At 40.2% G+C, this 19,391-nt stretch overlaps 1 protein-coding gene across 6 annotated transcripts in view; it reads right to left on the reverse strand.

The window, feature by feature from the left end:
* Positions 1 to 11,828, reverse strand: part of SNCAIP (synuclein alpha interacting protein) — a 57,211-nt gene extending 45,383 nt beyond the window's left edge. For 2 of the 6 annotated variants that reach the window (XM_085529449.1, XM_085529446.1), the window contains exon 1: positions 11,530 to 11,828. The gene's annotated coding sequence lies outside the window, so the exon portion shown is untranslated. Of the gene's footprint in view, positions 1 to 11,519 lie in introns of all 6 variants that reach the window. The other 4 variants (XM_085529448.1, XM_085529445.1, XM_085529447.1 and 1 more) reach the window with 2 other exon arrangements.
* Between the last annotated feature and the right edge of the window lie 7,563 nt (positions 11,829 to 19,391).

A 19,391-nucleotide genomic window follows, 5' to 3' on the forward strand; every position in this document is an offset into this window, starting at 1 on the left:
TATTAAAGCACTAAGTGCAGAAGTATTTAGACAAGTAAGATGGAAGTAACTGGCAATAATCAAGTAGATACTCCTTGCCCCACGTTGGGTAAAGTCCTAGTCACACAGCTATTAATGAAGAAGTGGAGCTTAGGTGTCATTGTTAGGGTAAGTCTTTGCTTCTGGAATAAGTTACATGGAGTTCAGTGCTTAAAAAACAAAGAAACAAACAAAAAACATGAGGAATAAGAATGTCAATTTGTTCTCATCTAAAAATCTGCACCGAATATGCGCTGAGTTCATCATGCTCAGTATTTGTACCACTGCAGGGCTGCAGGTGGAGTGTTCCTGCATGTCTGGAATGCAAAGACTTCTTAAATCTTAAATCTTAAAATTTGTATATTTTAGGATTATTTTGGAAAACCATTGTGCTTTGCTGCATTCCTTCTTTCTGCCCTATCAGAGTAGCTTGAGCAACAATGATAACTGTGCGTTGATTAAAAGCACTGCTTTTACTTTGACTTGCTTTAGAAGTGCCATACTGTTTATAAATTGCTGCTGTGAACTTTTAAACTCAGGAAAACTTCTGAATAAATGTGATAAGGGATAAAGCAGTCCCAGACTCAGAAATTATTCCTTCATTGAAATAAATCACACCATTTTTCAGCCTGTTAGATTCTCATTTTTTTTCTTGCTACAAGTTGTTCTTTAAAATTCAGCTTCACTCTTTAAAATATCCTGCTCCTGTTGAGCTTTCCCCTTTATATTTTTATATTTTAAAGTCGACTGGACAGATAATTTCCTTTGCATGATATATTTTTCTTGGCTTGCACTGAAGGAAGAAAAGTAAATAGAACAAACTCGTACAAGAGAGGTTCAGTCAGCTAGAGACAAACCAGACACTGAGCAGGACAAGTAATAGAAAAAAAATGTTATTACACATAATTAGAAAAAAACTTTGGGAGCCCTAAAAGGTAAGAAAAAATGGTTAATGCTTCAGACTGTGTTGTAGTATCACAAATCCTTCTAGGACTTAATATTGTTAACATACTCTAACCATGTCATCATGTCATTTTATTTGAATGCATTAAACTGAAGTGATGTTCTTCAGAAGCAAATGACTCTTCGTTTGTTCTGCAATATCTCCCTTTACATTCTTGTCTGTTTGAATATTTACTGATCATATTCAAGTAGCTTTCCCCTTAGAGTTAATGAAGGGAATGTAAATATGAATGAGAAGCTTTGATTATCTTTGTATTTCTTAATGTCATGGAAACAATTCAGATGCTTACCAGATTTCAGGCATCAATTGAAACATACTATGTGCTCATTTTAAATATATAAAGCCTCTCCTTTCCACCCACAAGGCTTGTTCATCTTGGGTTACTATAGCATCTGTTACTTAGGAAAGGTTAATGTGCTTACTTCTTTATCTCAAACCTGCAACTATAAAACATAATATTATCACCTAATGAAAAAGCAACCATGATGACATTCTGAGAATTAAAATTTAAGCCTTTAATATCAATTATGGTTAAGGAAACAGTCTTTTGCCAACCACTATATTATTCACATCTGATTTAATCTGATGGAAAGTTCAAGTAAATCCTCAAATACTTTTGTTTAATAGTTACTATATGTAGAAAATAAAATCCCGTATGGCATTTGAAGTAGAATTTAATTGACAGTGAATCATAGAGTCATCAAGATTGTAAATGAAGATCACCAAGTCCAACCATCAACCTGTTGTTGATGCAACACACATGCAAAGACACAGGAATTGCTGAATTTTCCAATAAAGAAAATACTAAGCTTATGACTTATGGTATAATTTCAGTAAGAGGTCAGTCCTGTAGAGATGTAACTGTTAAATCAATAATCCTCTAATGGGTAGATTCAAATGGTGACAGAGCCCATTACCAAAAATACTCATTAAACCTCAGTTTTATCTTCTCGCAGTTGACTTAACCTCCTACTTATGCACAAGTTAGTTAAAGCTTGTACAAATTCTCTAAAAACGTAGCACACAACAAGTAATTCTACTGAATATCATACACTGTCTAATGTACCACGGAACCTAGAATTCAGGCTTAAGCTGAACAGATTTGCTGCTAAAGTTACCGAGATCCTTGCCAGCCTGCAAAACAGCACTGCCAAATCAAGCAGGCTCAGAATGTGAACTAAGAGAACAGGAACCGAGGCCCTACAAGTCACGGATGCATTCACTTTTCTGTTTAGAACTTCAAAAAGCTCTGAGTATAAGAAAGAGGAGGTGCTGGTTATACTCATGGTTTTACCAGTGATGGACATAACAGTTCTGGCAATGGCTGCACCTCACCATATCCTTCAGCCAATAAGGGGCACCTTATAGGATGTGAGTGTGGGATGCACAAAGAAAAAGACAATCAATTCCTTAACGTACACTAAATTTAGTTTTCAAAGCAAGAAAGAGGATAACATCTCTCTGCAGAATGATGCTGATCTGTATGCAATACTGGCAATTTTATTCACTTTCTCCATGCTGTGGAAGCAGTTTATTTCAGGGGCGATGTATTATGCCGCCATCCAGGTGGAAAAAAAAATTGATCAGCAAATATTATTAGAAGACTTTGTAAGTATTCTAATTTTTCAAGCTTACTGCTTGGTTTCACCATTTAGGAGAAAGGAATTTTTGTGGCTGTTGGTCCTGGTGAAACTTGCATTTTTCATGCTGCAGCTGGAAGTCTAAAATGCACATAGGGGACGTTGCATTACACTATACTTGTGGTTCAAACATCACTTTGCTTTCTTCCCTGCCACAGCAATCAATCCTAACATGTTTCTAAAATTCAGAATGAAGAAAAATAGCTGTTATTTGTTTGTTTTCTCTTGCATGCCAAGGCCACGTTTCAAGAGCCAAGATTATTGCAATGGGCTGATAGTGCGCTGTTTTCTTTTGCAGGTTCTCATAAGGCTGGATTTATGATTAATCACACTGTGCAGCCCTTGTAAGCAAAAAAACCCAAAACAAATTAAAAAAAAACATTCTGGAACTGCAGGATTTCACTGATAAATTCTGTTCATGTTTTTTTTTTTTTTTTTTTATTTGCTTATTGAAATAGTGAAAAAACAACAGTGCAAAAAAGCTAAGGGACTAAAACTAAAACATACAGCCAAACCAAGGGAAAAATTAATGACATTTCATACCAAGATATGAATAAGAATAAATTATACCAGGAGCACAATCCGGCTTAATTGGTAATAAAACATGTGTGTAATGGTGGGAAATCTGCCACTGATGGATTCTGGAGCTTTGGGTGTATAAAGTCTCACACTGTAATTGGACAAGTGGTAACTCGTTCATTGTATTCCTCTGTGCTTTGAAAACATTTTCTTAAACAAGGAATCTTCAAGGAAGTCTTCAAATATCTTTGCTTTGAGCGTCAGTAATTTAATACTAACCCTAAATGTGGGTTAAACTAATGCACACAGACCAGAAGACTGCATATGGTGAAACTCTCCCTGGAAAATGATGATTGAGCAGAAATGTTGAGAATTAGCATTCCTCGGTCACTTCAGAAATGTGAAATTAGTTAGAAAAAAAAAAAAATTAAACAAAAATTTAAAAAATTATCTTAACAAAGCAAGCCTTAAAGATAATGCAATCTTTTTCCTGTACTTCCTGAAAAAAATAGGAAAGAAGGCACTTTCTCCTCTTAAGTGTGACTTCGCTGAGAAAAAGACCATGTATTTGTGACTACAAGAAAACCCCACTAGAAATGAAACTTATGACCTTACAAGTGTAAATACTGTTGCTGAACTAAGAAAGCCAGGTTGAGTGATGATCTAGTGCTGTTTTTTTGTTGTTTCTGTTTTCTTAGTCAGTTCTTTTTCAATAGCTGCCCCCCAAATCAGTAAATTCTACGGCACAAAGGCATTTTATTTCATCGTACCTATCTGTTCTACTTTAAATATCAGTGGTAATGCAGGAGGTTCATACATGTGAATACTCAAGAGGCTTACACGCATCACTGAGAACAGTAAAATGAATGGTTACACATCTGCAGCCTGAACTTTGAGATGAATACAAGCAAATCGTGAATGCGCATTTTTCAAGTGATTGCGCTCATTATTTTCCATTGACTCATGGCTGTTGGCAGAAATGAATAATACATTTTAATATAGCATAGAGGTTCAACAATCAAATCCAGAGATTATGTATGGGTATATATCCATCTTCTATGCATACATAATGTTGAAGCTATAGGTTGTCATCTGTTTTTAATACTAAAACACCAAATAATTTATAATGCAGAACTGTAAAATATATATAGAACACTGCATCAATCATGTACAAGTACTAGCGCTGTTCAACATTTCTGTAAATCCTCCATTAAACTTAGATTTGAGGCTGAACCAAAGACTTACATGCATCAAGTCGTGGTTGCTTGGAACACTGAAAGAGAGACATAAAATGCTGCTCTACTTCAGGTCAAGATTACTTGCAGTTCACATCATTATTTCAAAGAAAACCAGCGACTGAAACACAGCACACTCCACATTAAAGACAATGCTTATTTCTTATCCTTAGTACAGGAGGCAAACTATTAAATGGCAACTGGGATGTCGGCTGACTGGACTCCTATATTATTTGATGCCATCAGTACTCTACTAACACAAGCAAAGAAACAGCTTTACACAACTACTCAGTAACACTGTCACATAAGAAGGAATAAATATCTGAATATTAACAGTCTTGCTTTGCGTTTATGCACTCTATATCAAGTCCCGCAATGGACCGTAAACCATTAGTCAACGCAATGACCTCTTCTGTATGTAAAACACACTGAAAAATTAAACTTCAACTATTATATCTTCAATGGCTTCTGGGGGTGCACAGCTCACATATCACATAAACATAGCGCTGAGAAAAGTAGTGGTGACGTACCATTCCCAATCAGCTTGAGAAGAAAGGGATACATACAAACATGCATGACATATTGCTTTAACAACAGTTTACTCCAGGTACAGTTCTAAAAGCACTTTGCCATAAAATCGTTCACAACTTCTAAAGTATTTTGGCAAAAGTAATAAGTATTCAACATCTGTAGAGCTGCTGCGAGTTCCTGAGCTACACAAATAATAAAAAAGATGCCTTCTTTTTGGTAGCCTAGTTCTCGTGTAAAAATCCTAGTAATGGCATCCACAGGGAACCAGAAACTTGGCCCTAACGTAAGATGGAGCAGCAAAAAGGCTTATTTCAAGCACCACTGCTAACGTAGGCTCCAACTCTCATGTTAGGATGAAATCAAGCATAGCGGAGCTCACTCTTTCCAAGCCATGTGTTGGCTTGGGGGGGGAGGTGGGGAATTCTGTGTCAACAGTTTTAATAGAGCAGATGTGACTCACTGCGCTCTCATTTAAAAATCAGAAACTCAGGTCTCTCTCTTTTTTTCCACTGAATCAGTGGCAGCAGCACTGGGCGCTGTAGCACGGGAGCAGAATTCCTTCAGAAGATGTTTCTGCTGTGGGTAAAATCAGTTAAATTAAATCACACAGTCTGACACTGCAGTTCCACAACATGGAACTCAAACCTTGGCTTTTGTTTGCCTCTTTAGCGCCATTCAACGACCTTACTCATCTTCAGCAGCTCACATCTTCTGTGATTCACGGATCACAGAAAAAAGCCTGAAATTAATTTAATCAGTACACCACCCCTATAAATCCTCCCAATTTCTTTTTCTTTTTGTCACTGAAGAACACATTTCATTTATAAGTGTTGGCTCAACAAGCCAAATAATGTGAGATATCTTGCTCAACATATTTTGAAGGCTGGCTTTTTTTTTTTGCTTGCTATCTAATGTAAGGATCAGGAAAAGGTATTTTTCATTTTCTTGTATCTTTCATGTTCTCATTTAAATTCCTCAGCCTGACTCAATAATCATCCATTAGAATCTCACCTTTGTGTAGTCCCACTGTGGCCTATTCAATTAATTTCAAGAATGTCTTGGGAAAATACTAATGCCAAAGGGTACTCTCTTAAGTTTACAGCATTCAAATACTGTATTAAAAATCAGCAACTTAGAACTTGCCTCATTTACATTTGCCTGCCAAAATATATAATCCTGCATTTAGTCCCATGGTGACTGTTTCTTTTTTTTTTCGCTTCATGTTAGCTTTAATTATAAATTCAAGGGAAAGCTCCTATGTAAGTAACATTCCATTCCAGGATGACAGTGTATGGAGTGTATCCTGGGATGCTGGAGTGTCCCAGTGTGCTGGGAGATATATATATATATATATATATATATAGGAGATATGGCATATGAGAGTACCTCTATACGTTCCTATCTCCAGACCATATTGATTGCTGCCAGAAATGGGGAATGGCTCTCACTGCAGTACATTTCTTCAATACAGCAAAAGCAAAGAGATTTACTTTGGGAACCAAATGGACAAGCATGTGGCCTTTGTGGCCAATTGCCTCATCATTAATTCAGTTTCTCACTCTGCAACATACAAGACCCCATCACAGCAGAAGGGACACGAGCTGGTCAACCTTGCCTTGCCTGAGTTAATTACAATGATAACTCTTTTTTATTCTGTGCTTCTTACCCCATTATCTATGTGCATTCCAGATTCATTAGCAAATGAGTCAAGATATTTTTTAAGCATCATGCAGGATAGCTAAGGTGAGTGGAGAAGACAATGCACACCAAGAGTGATGCACTTAAACTCTAGCACCTTCAAACTACATGTGGGTGACGTTCAGGAAAGGGTTGTATAATTCTAGATCATAATAGGAAGAGATACTGCTATTAACAATTCTGCTACTCCAGTTTCCTAATGTATTTTCTCCTCATTTTATAATCTAGTAAATTTAAAAAAAAAATAATAATAATGTTGTAGAACTCATTTAAGATCCCCTTGTGCTAGAATTAGGCTTGGCAGGACAATGCTTATGTTATTCTGCCCCAACCTGAATACCAATGCTGCGCTTCTCCCTTAGGAGGGCATCAGGGACAGCCATGAGACATACTTCCTTTCTTCTTTTGCTTAAGAAAAGACGAGGAATATTTTATTTTATTTCAGTTCAATCATTTAACTGCACAGAAAAATAGTTTCTTGGCAGATAAGTAAGCTATAACATTCTAACAGGCTGAAAAGCTCAGCTTCACCTTATTCTTCTCCAGCACGCCTCGTGTCATGGGAACACATGCCTTTTTACAGTCTACTTTGCACTGCTCTTTGTTTGACAGTGTTTCCTTTCATGTGAAATATTCTTATGGCACCAAAAAAATTTGCATGAAATCATCTTTCCAAGCTTCAATTTCCAAGTCTTTTCTTCCCTGTCTTTGTTAAAAAGCACAACAATTGTATATAGTAAAAGAAATCGATACTGGGCACATCTCAGTCTGTATCCTCGGATGCAGGTTTGTTTCATTGCTTTCTGATTTGTTTTTTTATTGGTTGGTTGGTCGGAAGGGAAATTATATTTGTGAATGAAACCACTGAAACCTAACATGTAGGTATACTTGTTGCTGTCAAGCTTTGCTTGTATAGCACAGCACCTTAATTGGAAGCACACTTCAACGTGAAGTCTGTGGGGTAACTTAACATCAAACCTGACAAAGCCTAAAGATAATGCTTGTTACATGCATTAAATAAAGAAACAAAGGAAAATCAGAAACAGCTTATCTTAAAAATGCAATGAAGTCAGTTTTCTATATGTAACTCCACCATTGCCCTGGGTAGCCTGTTCCAAGGCTTGATGGCCCTCTCCTTGAAGAAACACTCCAGATAACCAAACCAAGTCTCCCTAGGTGCAATTTGAGGCCATGATAACCAAACCAAGTCTTCCTAGGTGCAATTTGAGGCCATTTTATCCCCTTTTTTTTTTCCTTTTTAGCTTTTTTTTAGTGAGATGTCCTGTAGTCAGTGTCAGCTTTGCTATCACCTGCTCCTAAGCAGTACAGATGTGTCCACGTGAGCTACATTCATGCTATTCAACTTTAATACAGGCAGTATTTGCATCTAAAAACTGCATGTGCAAAAAGAAAAGTCTGGGGTGAAGCAAACCAGATGAGGAACACATACTTGAGAGTCTCCATTTTACTAAGCTGGATCAGGAGAGCTCACTTCTCTTCCTATACCAGCTGCTTTCCTTGAACTCTAGGAGGACATAACATAAAGCTGCAGGTTGGCCTTTCCTCTGGGGATTGGCAAATTTAAGCCAGACTAATTGGAATGTTCAGGTCCAACCACTCACCCAGTTTCACTGTGTAATGAAGAGATAGTGTTACACTCTACAGGCAGCCGGAGGCAACAGCGTTATGCGTAAATGGCACTCATTCATCTTCATAAAGCACTAATGCCAGATGGCTAAATCCTAATCTAAGCAGGCACTTTAGTTATCCACTGTTTCAAGGCCAGTTATTTCAGAAGAACACCAAGGCATCAGTAACATCTTCATCCACAACATCCCTGTTAATGGGGGGCATCCTGTTAATTGCTTTGCCAGCATCCTTCCCAAGATCTGGCCCATTCCATCCAAATAGCAACTACTGTTTTATCATAATTAGACTGTAAGAGGTGGTTCTCCTTTTCCTAAGGAAGATGCCACACACACAAAAAACTACTATAAGCAATAAATACATGGGACAGTCAAACTCAGCCTTCTAAAAATTGTGCTATCAAGTTGCTATAAGGAAGCAGGAGGTGAAGGTGATGCAGCATGTGCCATATTCAAAAGGGAAGTGAGCAAGTGAATCTTCCTCCATCTGACACACTGCCTCTCTATGCATCTCTATGCCACAAGGATGACCTTCAGGGTCCCAGATAGCAAGTAAAAACCTTTGACACTATAGAAGACTGTGGTGTTTGAATGATAATATCCCAGTACTTAACATAATTAGTGCATACACCTTGCCTGAAAGTATAAGAGAAAGTCAAATGAGTTCATTTAGACTAAGCAGAATAGATATATGATATTAGTCTGGATTTCCCATTTCTTAAGAAAAACAGCAGTCGTTATGGCCAGATCCATATAGCAGAAGCTCTCATGGATGAACAAGCAGAGCAGCATGACTTCAGATTAGAGTTGTGAGCAGAGCTGTCATGCACATGCAAGGCAGATATGCAGCACAGGCTGATTTCTGCTCACCAATGTGAGCACAGATTGCTATAAACGGGGGAGCTGAAGGGAAGTTCCTGATTACAGCTGCATTTTCAAGGACAAGTTCCAGGTTGATACTGTAATAATAAACGGGGAGGAGAGGAAGAGAGGTCATGTAACGTATTGAGTTTAAAAGGTAAATGAGACAATGTCTTTTTCTCCAGTACAAACAAGGGAAAAACAATGCCAGCATTTCAACTGCAAGCTGAAAAGGAAATGCTTAGAGAAAACATTACAGAGCTAATACGATGCTTCACCAGCAAAGTATATTTCCACGTTTGACTCAATAATTATTTATAAAGCCCAAGTCAACCACATCCATATTCAGAACAAATCTTTGTAAATGCTCCTTAGCTCACATGAAAACAAACCCAATGAAGGATTTTCCCAGCCGCCAAGTGGTGACAGCTGAATGGCAATTTGCTTCTCTTTAATAGCTGCAGGATCTCCATGCCTCTGGAACTCGATTTTAGAAGTGGAAATGACAATTCCATCTCAGGCAGGTAAGCAGCAATGTGATATTTCTGCTACAATAATTAATTAATTTCTTTTTCCCATCAGTTAAAAAAAGTCTCTAAGGATCTTAAATCAATACAGCATCCTGATGCATACATTCTACTCTCTTGTTCTCAATGGTTCCATTGTGCACATAATTCCACTGCACAACCACATTTGCATTTAAAGATGAATTCCCTTGTGTTTGCCCTGCACCTGCTCCATGTAAGCCTATCTCCTCTGCCTCCTCTGAGGAGCAGATACATCTGCCAGGAAAAAAAGCAAGCCCAGACACAACCATATTTGAGAAGAAAACCTTTGTGCCCTTCCAAAATCTATTAATTCCCAATGTGTTTTTAACTATTTTTCCCCCTGTGGCAGCAAAAATGTATACTGACAGTAAAAAAAAAAACCAAAAACACTGTATTTTCTAGATAGTTTGGAGGAAAGTATTGGTAAACCATCTCCTTGCAAATACTTGAATCTGAAAAATGGGAAGTTTTCTTTCCTTTACTTGATAATAATCATGATGGCTTTATAAGGGAAGATGTCCCTTCTGCCATTTAAGTGTAGCCCGAAACAGACATAGCTTTACTCTCAACAAAAGCATCAAGGTTCATTTAATTTAAACACATTTAAAATCAAACTGTAAATAAAGCTGGAATCAAACCAGGAGGTGTTCCCCTTCCACCCCCCCCTGCAGAGAGACACAGATGGCTGCCGGAGCTCCTTCAGGCAATAGAGGCAGACAGCGTGGAAACACAGCTCTGCTGCACATCCTCATCCAGAACAGAGACAGAGCAAGGAGGCAGCAGGCCTATCTTAGGGATGTATGAGAAGAAGAGATAACCCCAACACGCTGCACCCATCATCTGCTATGGAGCTCCATATGGGGACAGGTGATATGGCCAGACAGCAGGCAGAGGGGCAATAGGACAAACTGAATTGCTCTGTTAATACATGCTAAATGCAATGACAAACTTACGGATCCAGAATATCCTGAGGTGGAAAGGACCCATTAAAATTACCGTACAGCTCATGAACTCTCAGCGGAATGGTGAAACAAGTTGCTTCTTTCTCACCATCTCCCACTGAGAGACCTTTCAAACCCTGCTCTTGACAGCAGGGTTCATGTTCAGATGGAAAAGCCTCAGGTGTGGCTGCAGTATGGCATATCCAGCCATACCCACAGCCTCACCAGCACATGAAGCCCAGTGGCTTCCAATGCTCACCCAAAAAAGATGCTGAACAGCGAGGCAATGGGCCTGAATACTTACAGCTCATCAGGGGCACGTGCAGCACAAGATATAGCAAGACGACTTGCCTCCATGGTTCCTACAGACCCACAGCTACTAGCAGGCTTTGGGGGGTAGGGTTTTTGTTTATTTGCTTTGTTTTGGGGATTTTTTTGTGTCCAGAAGTGGTGCTAACTCAATCAACCCGTCTTTAAGCACCGTGGCTTCAAGCCAGCAACCCAAATGCCATAAGGTAGCGACACCGACATCGAAACCCACGTCTGTCTGTGAGCTGATTTACGTGCTCTTTCCCGTTTGCTCATAAAACAGCTCAAAAAGACTGCGACAAAAAAACACATCTTCGCACTGCCGGACGGCGGATGACCCAAGCTGCTGTTTTTATACCGGATAAGTCCCTACAAGCTTCCTAGCACCCACAAACGGGTAACTTTTACCCTGTTCCCCCCCACCATTCCGGCTCTAGGGCTGCTCCCCGGAGGACACGCCGGAGCTCGCATCTCTCGCACCGGGAGGCGCCTATGGACGGACCCCGGCCCGGTTTGCAAGCACAAGGGCTGCAAGCACAAGGTTCCCCACCTCCTTCCTTGCTTCTCCGCTGTTCCCCCTCCCTCCCACGGACCCACAAAGCCTCTCACCTCGCCTTACCCCGCACCGCCGTTCAGCGGCCGCCGCCGGGTGATGGAGGAGCCGGGGAAGGACCCAGGTACCTCCTCCCCTTCTCCGGTGCGGGATCGAGCTCCGCCCTCGATCTCTTCCCTTCCTCCGGGGGTGGCCCCGCTGCAGCCCGGTTCTCCCTTTGCTCTCAGCTCCGTTGCGATGCGGTCGAGCTCCGCTCCGCGATGTCGGGATCGTCCCCGGTGTCGGGATCGGCGCCGTGCTCGGCGGTGTTGGTGCGGAGCAGCGCCCGGGGGTCTCTCCTTCACCCTCCCCCCCCTTCCTTTCCTTTTTTTTCCGCCCCTTTTCCCTCCTTTCTCCGCCCTTTTCCCCTCCCATTTCCCTCTTGCTCACCCCTTTTCCTTCCCTTTTCCCCTTCCATTTTTTTTTTTTTGCCCGTTTCTTTCTTGCCGTTTTACATTATTTTCATTATTTTCTCTTCCATTTTCCTTCCCTTCTCCTATTCTTCCTCCCTTTTCCCATTTGCCTTTTTTTCCCCCCCATTCCATTTTCCCTTTCTTCAATTTTCTTCACTTTTTCCATTCTTTTATTTTTTCCCCCCTATTTTCTCTTTTTCTTCCTTCCTCCTCTTCCCCTCCCCCTCTTCTCCTTTTATTCTTTTCATTCTCCCCACTTTTCCTTTCTTCCATCTGTTCCTCCCACCCTCCCTCCATCCCCAGCCCCTTTTCCTTCCCTACCCCTGCTCCCCAGTGCTGCAGGTGCCGTCTGTTCTGCGGGCATCCTTTCTCTGCTGTTCCCCCCAACCCCTCTCCCCACACATCCCCCCTCTCGCATTGCATTTTCACAACGTGTAAGAAGGAAGCCTGAATGATGTCTGCTATGAATTAACCCGAGTTCTCCAGGCGATGGCCTCGGGGCAATCTCAGCACCCTACAAAACACCCGTGCTGGTTGATGGCAAGGGGGAAAGGTTTGCTCTGGAGTCGTCCCTCATTGCTCCATCATTTGCTTTTGTGGATGGACACACATGGAACGTGGCACGTTCCACACTTTACACACACACACACACACACACGGAGGTTAAGGAACCATTTGGGGCAGTTGTAATGCATTTGGCGAGGTGGTTTGGTACAGGAATGCCGGTCAGCTCTGTGCAATTAAATGGTTTGGAAGGAATGCAGGTCAGCTGCAGCGTATCACATCCTGCAGCAGTGTGGCCTGCAAGGCGGGGGTGGATGGAAAACCAGAAGGGCCTTATTTTAATTTGGAGGCCATAAATGCCATCCATATGCAAATGCAGCTTTTAGCTAAAAGCCTTGCCAAGTATCTTTGCGTGTGTTACACATGATAGCATCTCTGTTTGAGCTGGTACTCCTATCACAGAACCACAGGGGCTTGGAAGGGACATCTAGGTGTTGCTGAGTCCAACCCTGAGCTAAGTGGTGACGTTGAGACAGATGTAGAGGTGTGCTGTTAATAGTGCTGCTTGTGAAGACAACCATTTTTCATCCAAGGTATGAAGCCTACAGAGATATACCCTGCAAGAGCTTGGAAATGTGCAGCAGTTCTGAGATAGGAATAGACAGGAGGCAGCAGAAGGTGCTGTGCATTGCTGCAATAGAGCTGGGAATCAATGTTCTGCTGTATGGTAAATTAAACAGTTGGTAACATGCAAGAATATTTAGAGTAGTTCATAAGTAAAGGCAGCCTACAGACTTCCAGATGGTGACCCCACAAAGGAATATCACCAGTAGTATCGTATTAAGCAAAAACTAGTAATTACAGAGTAAGCGTATCTGCTGAAACAGCAAATAGCCTTATGTTGGTCAGATGATGGCCCGTGATGAATCATAGTCATTCAAAGCAGTTGCAGTGGCACTTAAATGTTCCCTTAAAAGAGAAAAATTCCAACTTCAGCATGGAGGTTTAGCAAGAACGAGTACCCACTTTCACAGCCTGACAGAGGAGTTTGTGTACTCATTGTGATGCCTGAACCACATCTGTTAGTCCACAGCAGAGCTCACTGCTGTCAACTTGCTTGCTGACTTGATCCATTCTGTTGTGTGAATGAGATAGATCATTTCACAGGGAGACACCCCACAGATCCAGAAGAATTGTGCAGAAGAGCTCCACACATGGCTGGAAAGCTGGTACATGGCATTACAGCTCCATGGGTTGGAGAAGATTATGATAATCTGCTGCCCTGCCTTCTGGCATAAAAGCCCATTAATGCAGGGATGAATTGGAGAACATTTTTCAGACAGAGATCAAACTTCCATCACGATATTCCTTACAACATTATTATAATAGATAATTAGCTTCCATGTTAAATTATGTATGCTTTGTCTAGGACCTCATTTGTCTCTTTGAGTTTTCACATTCTGACACCGACTTTAGTTTTATCTTTGCCTGCTGTAAGGAAAAGGAAAGAAAAGAGTTCTCCAGCCTTATAGGTGTTTTTTTTTGTTTTGTTTTGGTTTTGTTTTTTATCATACATATATCTCCAGTACAGTTTTAACCATTGGTTTCTGCATTATCTTATGGTGTTAGAGCTTACATGTGGGACTGCTTGGCTACAGAGCCATATCAGCAGTACTCATATAGCTGGCTGTCCAGAATTAAACTCTGCTTTATGCCCACCCTGTGTGTGACCTTCAGTCTCTGCTGTGACCTCATTTAAGAAGAAAAATAAGAAAGAAAAGTAGGAGATATTTCACTGTGTGATTAGGACATGTAGATGCAGTATGCTGCCAATTGAGAGGAAAGATAAAAAGTCAAAAGTTATGGAGGTTAATGCTGATTTACACATATCCTCTTAAATTCAGTGGGGGTATTATGAGTCATTGGAGGAAATCCTGACCGAGCAACACATTAAATTGGATTAAGACCAAACGCTACGTTTTGTATGAGCCTTAAACAGAATCTCTCCAGCCAAACATGTTTTGCAAGAGCTCCCAGTGAATTCTACTCACAGAAGTCCTATAGACTAAGATTTTTTTTACAGCTGCAAAATGCAATGATTATGATAATGCAAAAGCCTCTGATTCAGTTGTTGTCCAAATGCCTACACCGGAGGCTGGTACATCCCTACTGGAGGGAAGAGTTCTGCAATTAATCCATGTGAAAGTAGCTTGAGAGTCACAGAGACAAGGAGTTTCTCAATAGTTGAAGAACTGGCTTTTGTTTTTCTTGTCCAGCTGAACCTCAGACACACAGGTACACATATGCCTACATATCTGTCTATATATACGAAAGGAATTTGTCACCATGGTAGATAAGAGTAGCCGTGAAAATGTTAGGGTACCTCAAAGGAAGAGAGTGCCATAGCCTGTGCCATAGCCTCACCACTCTGTTTATAAAGAATTTCTTCCTTATCTCTAATCTAAACCTACTGTCTTTTGGTTTAAAGCCATTCTCCCTCTTCCTCTCACTACACTCTGTGATAACGAGCCCCTCCCCATCTTTGTTGTAGGTCCCCTTTACGTAATGGAAGACTGCTGTAAGGTTTCCCCAGCACCTTCACTTTTCTAGGCTAAACAAGCCCCAGAAATTCCAATTCAAATGATTTATTTAGTGAAGCTACATTCTCTAGAATGTGCTAAAACCAACTTTCTGCTTGAGCTTCGATGTGACCGAAGATCTGAAATAAATATGTGAAAAACACGTGAGAATTCTGCTTTCTGCTTACCGTTATTAGCATGTTAAATCAAAGACATTTAAGCAGTGTTGTAAATTCCTGGTGGATAAAGTGAATTATTTTGTGAATCTTAACCTGGCTACCTGATGACTGCTGTAGGGAATGTCTGTCTTCATGTAGAGTAAGAAAGCAGCTCATTTCAGATGGCATTTTCCTTTGTCTGTGGTATGTTTTATTTCGCTGTTTTTTCTATCTCTGATTTAAGTATTTATCTGCTATTTGCCATCTCTGAAGGCTAGCATGTAGCTATTTAAAAGACTTTGAAATGAAGAAATAGTGCTCATTGCCTACCACTCTGTCAGTGTAAGTAAGAAATACTTACTCCTATTTGTTTGCAATAATTCAGTTTTAAAAGAATCACAACTGTAAAGACGCGTTGGACTGTGATACTCTTTGTAAGTGTCCTTGACAAGCAGATAAGTGTTGGTGGTAAAACAGACCAGAAAGCTAATTAAGAGACAATGAGTCGTTTTCTGTGAGGAGGAAAACATATTTTCAAAGCAGAAGTTCAACTGAAGTCTATAATGACTCCCTCTGAATGCAGAGTGAGGATTCTCCTGATATAGTCAGTGAGAATTTACCTTCTCTCCCTTCCAATACTCAAACATTCAGTTATGAATCAGCAATAACGCAATTTGGTAATTAGCGTTTGAAGTCATCATGCATTTGTTCATATACCAAATAGGGCTGTTTTGTTGGTTTTTTTTTGCCCAAGAAAACTTTGTTAGTTATTCAAATTAGCATTGCATTAAGCATTCAAAAGGCTATGAAAACTCAAAACAGCAGGCTTGTCCCATGAGATCCACTGCCAACATTGTCAATCCATCCTCTATCCCCGATCATAAAAATAAAACCAGAAATTAAAGAAAAAAGGAGAACAAAACCCAACACAGTCCAAATAGCAGCTGTTCTAAATTGGCATAGCTTTTTGTAGTCGGGGAAGAATGTTGTTGATTTCCACCCATGGAGATTTCAGCTCTGATCTTTCATTTTCTTCCTCCCAATATGTCAATAGGGTTCATAATAGTAGCCAATGATAATACATCTTGCGCAGTGTTCAGATTTTATTTCTATTTGTCCTTTCAGAATACTGTGTACTACAAGGCGTTTTTCTCTCTTCTGCAGATGAGTTTCCTTTTCTCCTCCACTTTCTTTTGTGTCTTTTCCCTCGAGCTATTATTGTTATTTCAACTGGCGAAGAAACGGGTTCCAACTTTTTTCTGCAGAAGAGAACAGATTTGTTTTAATCTTTCTTCACAGCATGTTCCACACCCATGGGCCACCATGGAGATACCAGCCTCCATGCTTTGTGACAACTCCATTGTTCGGGATGTTTGTTGTTATTTTGGTGCGTCTTGAGTAATGAGGACAACTCCAGAATATTTCGCCTGTTGAGAGCCTGAAAAAGCAAGATGTGGAATTGTCTCCTCTCCTTCTTCTGCTCTCTTTGAAGAACAGCATAAATGGGCATGAAACTTGTCAGATGGTAGGAGACAATTTCCTGATTTCCAAGAACGACTTCTCATGTTAACAACTAGCCATTGTCCTGCATGCAATTTAACCTCCCAGTACAAGAACTGGAAACTGCAAAATCGAGCCATGACTGCACTGGGATGCTCTAACCTGGCAAACGTCTCCTCCAGAGCTGCTAGCAGCTGGTGTAGTTTAGAAATGCTTTTTGATTGCTTTAAATTGTTTGGCAGCTGGCAGGAGACCAACACGAGGATCAAACTATTCAGCCCTCCTCCCCACACACCCCTTTGTGTGATTGCCAAGATGAAATTGAATGCCTCAGAGAATCCGCAGCGAGAATTTGGAGTTTAAATGAGAAAAAACTATTGGATCAGATGTACTGTATCTGTACTATCAGAAACTGTACAGAGAAAAGGCTGTCACATCGCTCACTGTGTGGGAAACTATTCTGGGATAGATATGGTAGACTGCAATAATGGAGCGCGAAGGCTCTCAAGTTAATCGATGGAGCCAAATCTCCATCTGCCAAAACAGGCTGTCTCCTGGCCAGCCATAATAGTCAAGACACTTCAGCTAGCTATTGCTTTTTGGTTATCTAGTAATGGTGAAGTACATAAATGCCAAGTTCACAAGTGAATGTAAGAGGTTGAGGGCACTTCTTCAAGGATGATATCAGCAAAAGCAAGTTTAAGCAACTGTTCAAACACTGGAGAGATTATGGAGGCAATTGTGAACTAGCTAGGAAAGTATTTGTGTGTTTTAAGGATAAAATAGAAAAATGATGTTGACTGGTGCCAGGACCCTGCATCTCCATTTGAAACCACCTCAGTTAAGGAAGGCAGGGGATTTTGGAGTCTCAGAAGCTCTGAAGATTAAACATCCCGTCTGCATAAAATCTTCTGCCCCACATTCTTGACTTCCAACATTTTGAAATTACCTGTTCCTGTGCTCTTGAGAGGTGCTTCTTAAAAGGTGATCAGCACCAAAGGACCCCAATGCCTTCAAAAGAAATTACTCAGGGTACCTTTCCAAATACTTCCCTGCATGAACCTTGCTCCTCCCCTATCCAAGGTTGAAGCTTTGGTGGTAGTTTTCCTCCTGTCACCATAGATTTTAAGCATGGTCACAGTGGCCAAAATGACCACCGTTGGCCATTAGAACCTCTGTTTACAACCATCAAATTTAGGAGGGCACTTTCCATGTCTGACCCATAGTTCCCATACCAAGAAGTTAGAATCAGGGTGTCCTGGACCTCTTTTTACCAGCTGTGTGGTGTTTGTGGTTAATATCTGGCAAGTTGAAGTCACTCTTAAGAACATGGAGGGCCAATGCAGAGGATATAGCAAAAATATCTCACACGGTTGAATATGAAGTAATTCTGACCCAGCACCCATATGTGTATCTCAGGCTTTATTATCTTCCTTGCCAAGTGTTCTCTTGGCTAGCTGCTGCCTTAGATTAAATATCCCTAACTGGATGTATCCCATCCATTTGCTCTGTTTCTTTCTTTTGTATTTTTTTTTTTCTCCCCAGTTTATGCCACTGTTCTATATTTAACACTAATGAGGAATAAACAATAAAGCAAGGAACCTCAGTCAGAGTATCTTCGGGAATAAACTAACAAGAAAACCCAAATAAAGTAAGACAAAATAAAAATAATTCATCTGAATTAAAATCCCGTTCTATAATTGCACAGGTAATTATTGCCCAAGTGAAATGAAAACTTACTCATCCCATCCAGTTTCTCCTGAATAGCCATGATTTACTCATCACTCATCTTCTCTCTTTTTCTACTTTATTTCTTTGCATTTATGTGCTTTTTGAGCTGAATTTCTATGTTTACACCCTCTGTGTGTCCTGCATTTTCTATAATGGTCAGTGTCACAGTGATAAGGAAAATGAACAGAATCTTCACCCACACTGCAAACTGGCTTTAAAACGAAATGCAAGAGAAATAGATCAAGCATTTGGTGAACAAACTGCAGCAGAATGAATTTAATTTCTAACATGCTATTTTAGCTATTTAATCAGTAGCAATTAACATAAAATTCTTCTGTGATAAATATGTATGTTTCTTGGAGAACACTATTCTTTTTCATCATTTCTCTCTAAGTTTGAGCCAAACTAAGTTTCCAAAATAAGTACTCAGGAATACTGAAAGTATTACACACATTTTGAACCTCCTGATACAGAGGAAAAACTGTCCCATATGATGAAGTGAATGGAGATTTAAGGTCATGGTTACAATTAGCTACAGAAAACCTTGCATTTTTAAGATTTTAAGGAAAGAAAGAGTATGCAAAAGTAATGTTTCTTTCTGTTCTCTTCATCTGCAGTTAGAGAATTTTATTTCACTGCCCTCCAACGTTTTCACATGAAGATGATGGAAGACTTTGACAGCAATGAAAAGCTTCTATTCTTTTCTATTTGTTGCAAGTTAATATGCAGCTCCACTTTCAGTAATGTGAGGACTAATCGATCCTCTCAAGAGAAACCATTAACTTTGAGTTAGCTGTTGTTTGCTTCCTTGTTTTTGGCACAGCTGTTCGGAGCAGAACATTTGCTGTCACTACATCCATTGGCACACTGATGGAGAGAAGAGGATCAGTCACGCCACATCAAACCATTTCCGTGTGCTGTGTCTCTTTGTGACTGGATGCACAGGGTTCGAAATGTGTTGTGAAAGTGCTGCTGACTCCTGTGTATTTATATATACTGTCATT

The sequence above is a fragment of the Coturnix japonica genome, chromosome Z (assembly GCF_054131305.1).
Source record: "Coturnix japonica strain WE chromosome Z, WE-NBRP24, whole genome shotgun sequence".
Taxonomy (NCBI): domain Eukaryota; kingdom Metazoa; phylum Chordata; class Aves; order Galliformes; family Phasianidae; genus Coturnix; species Coturnix japonica.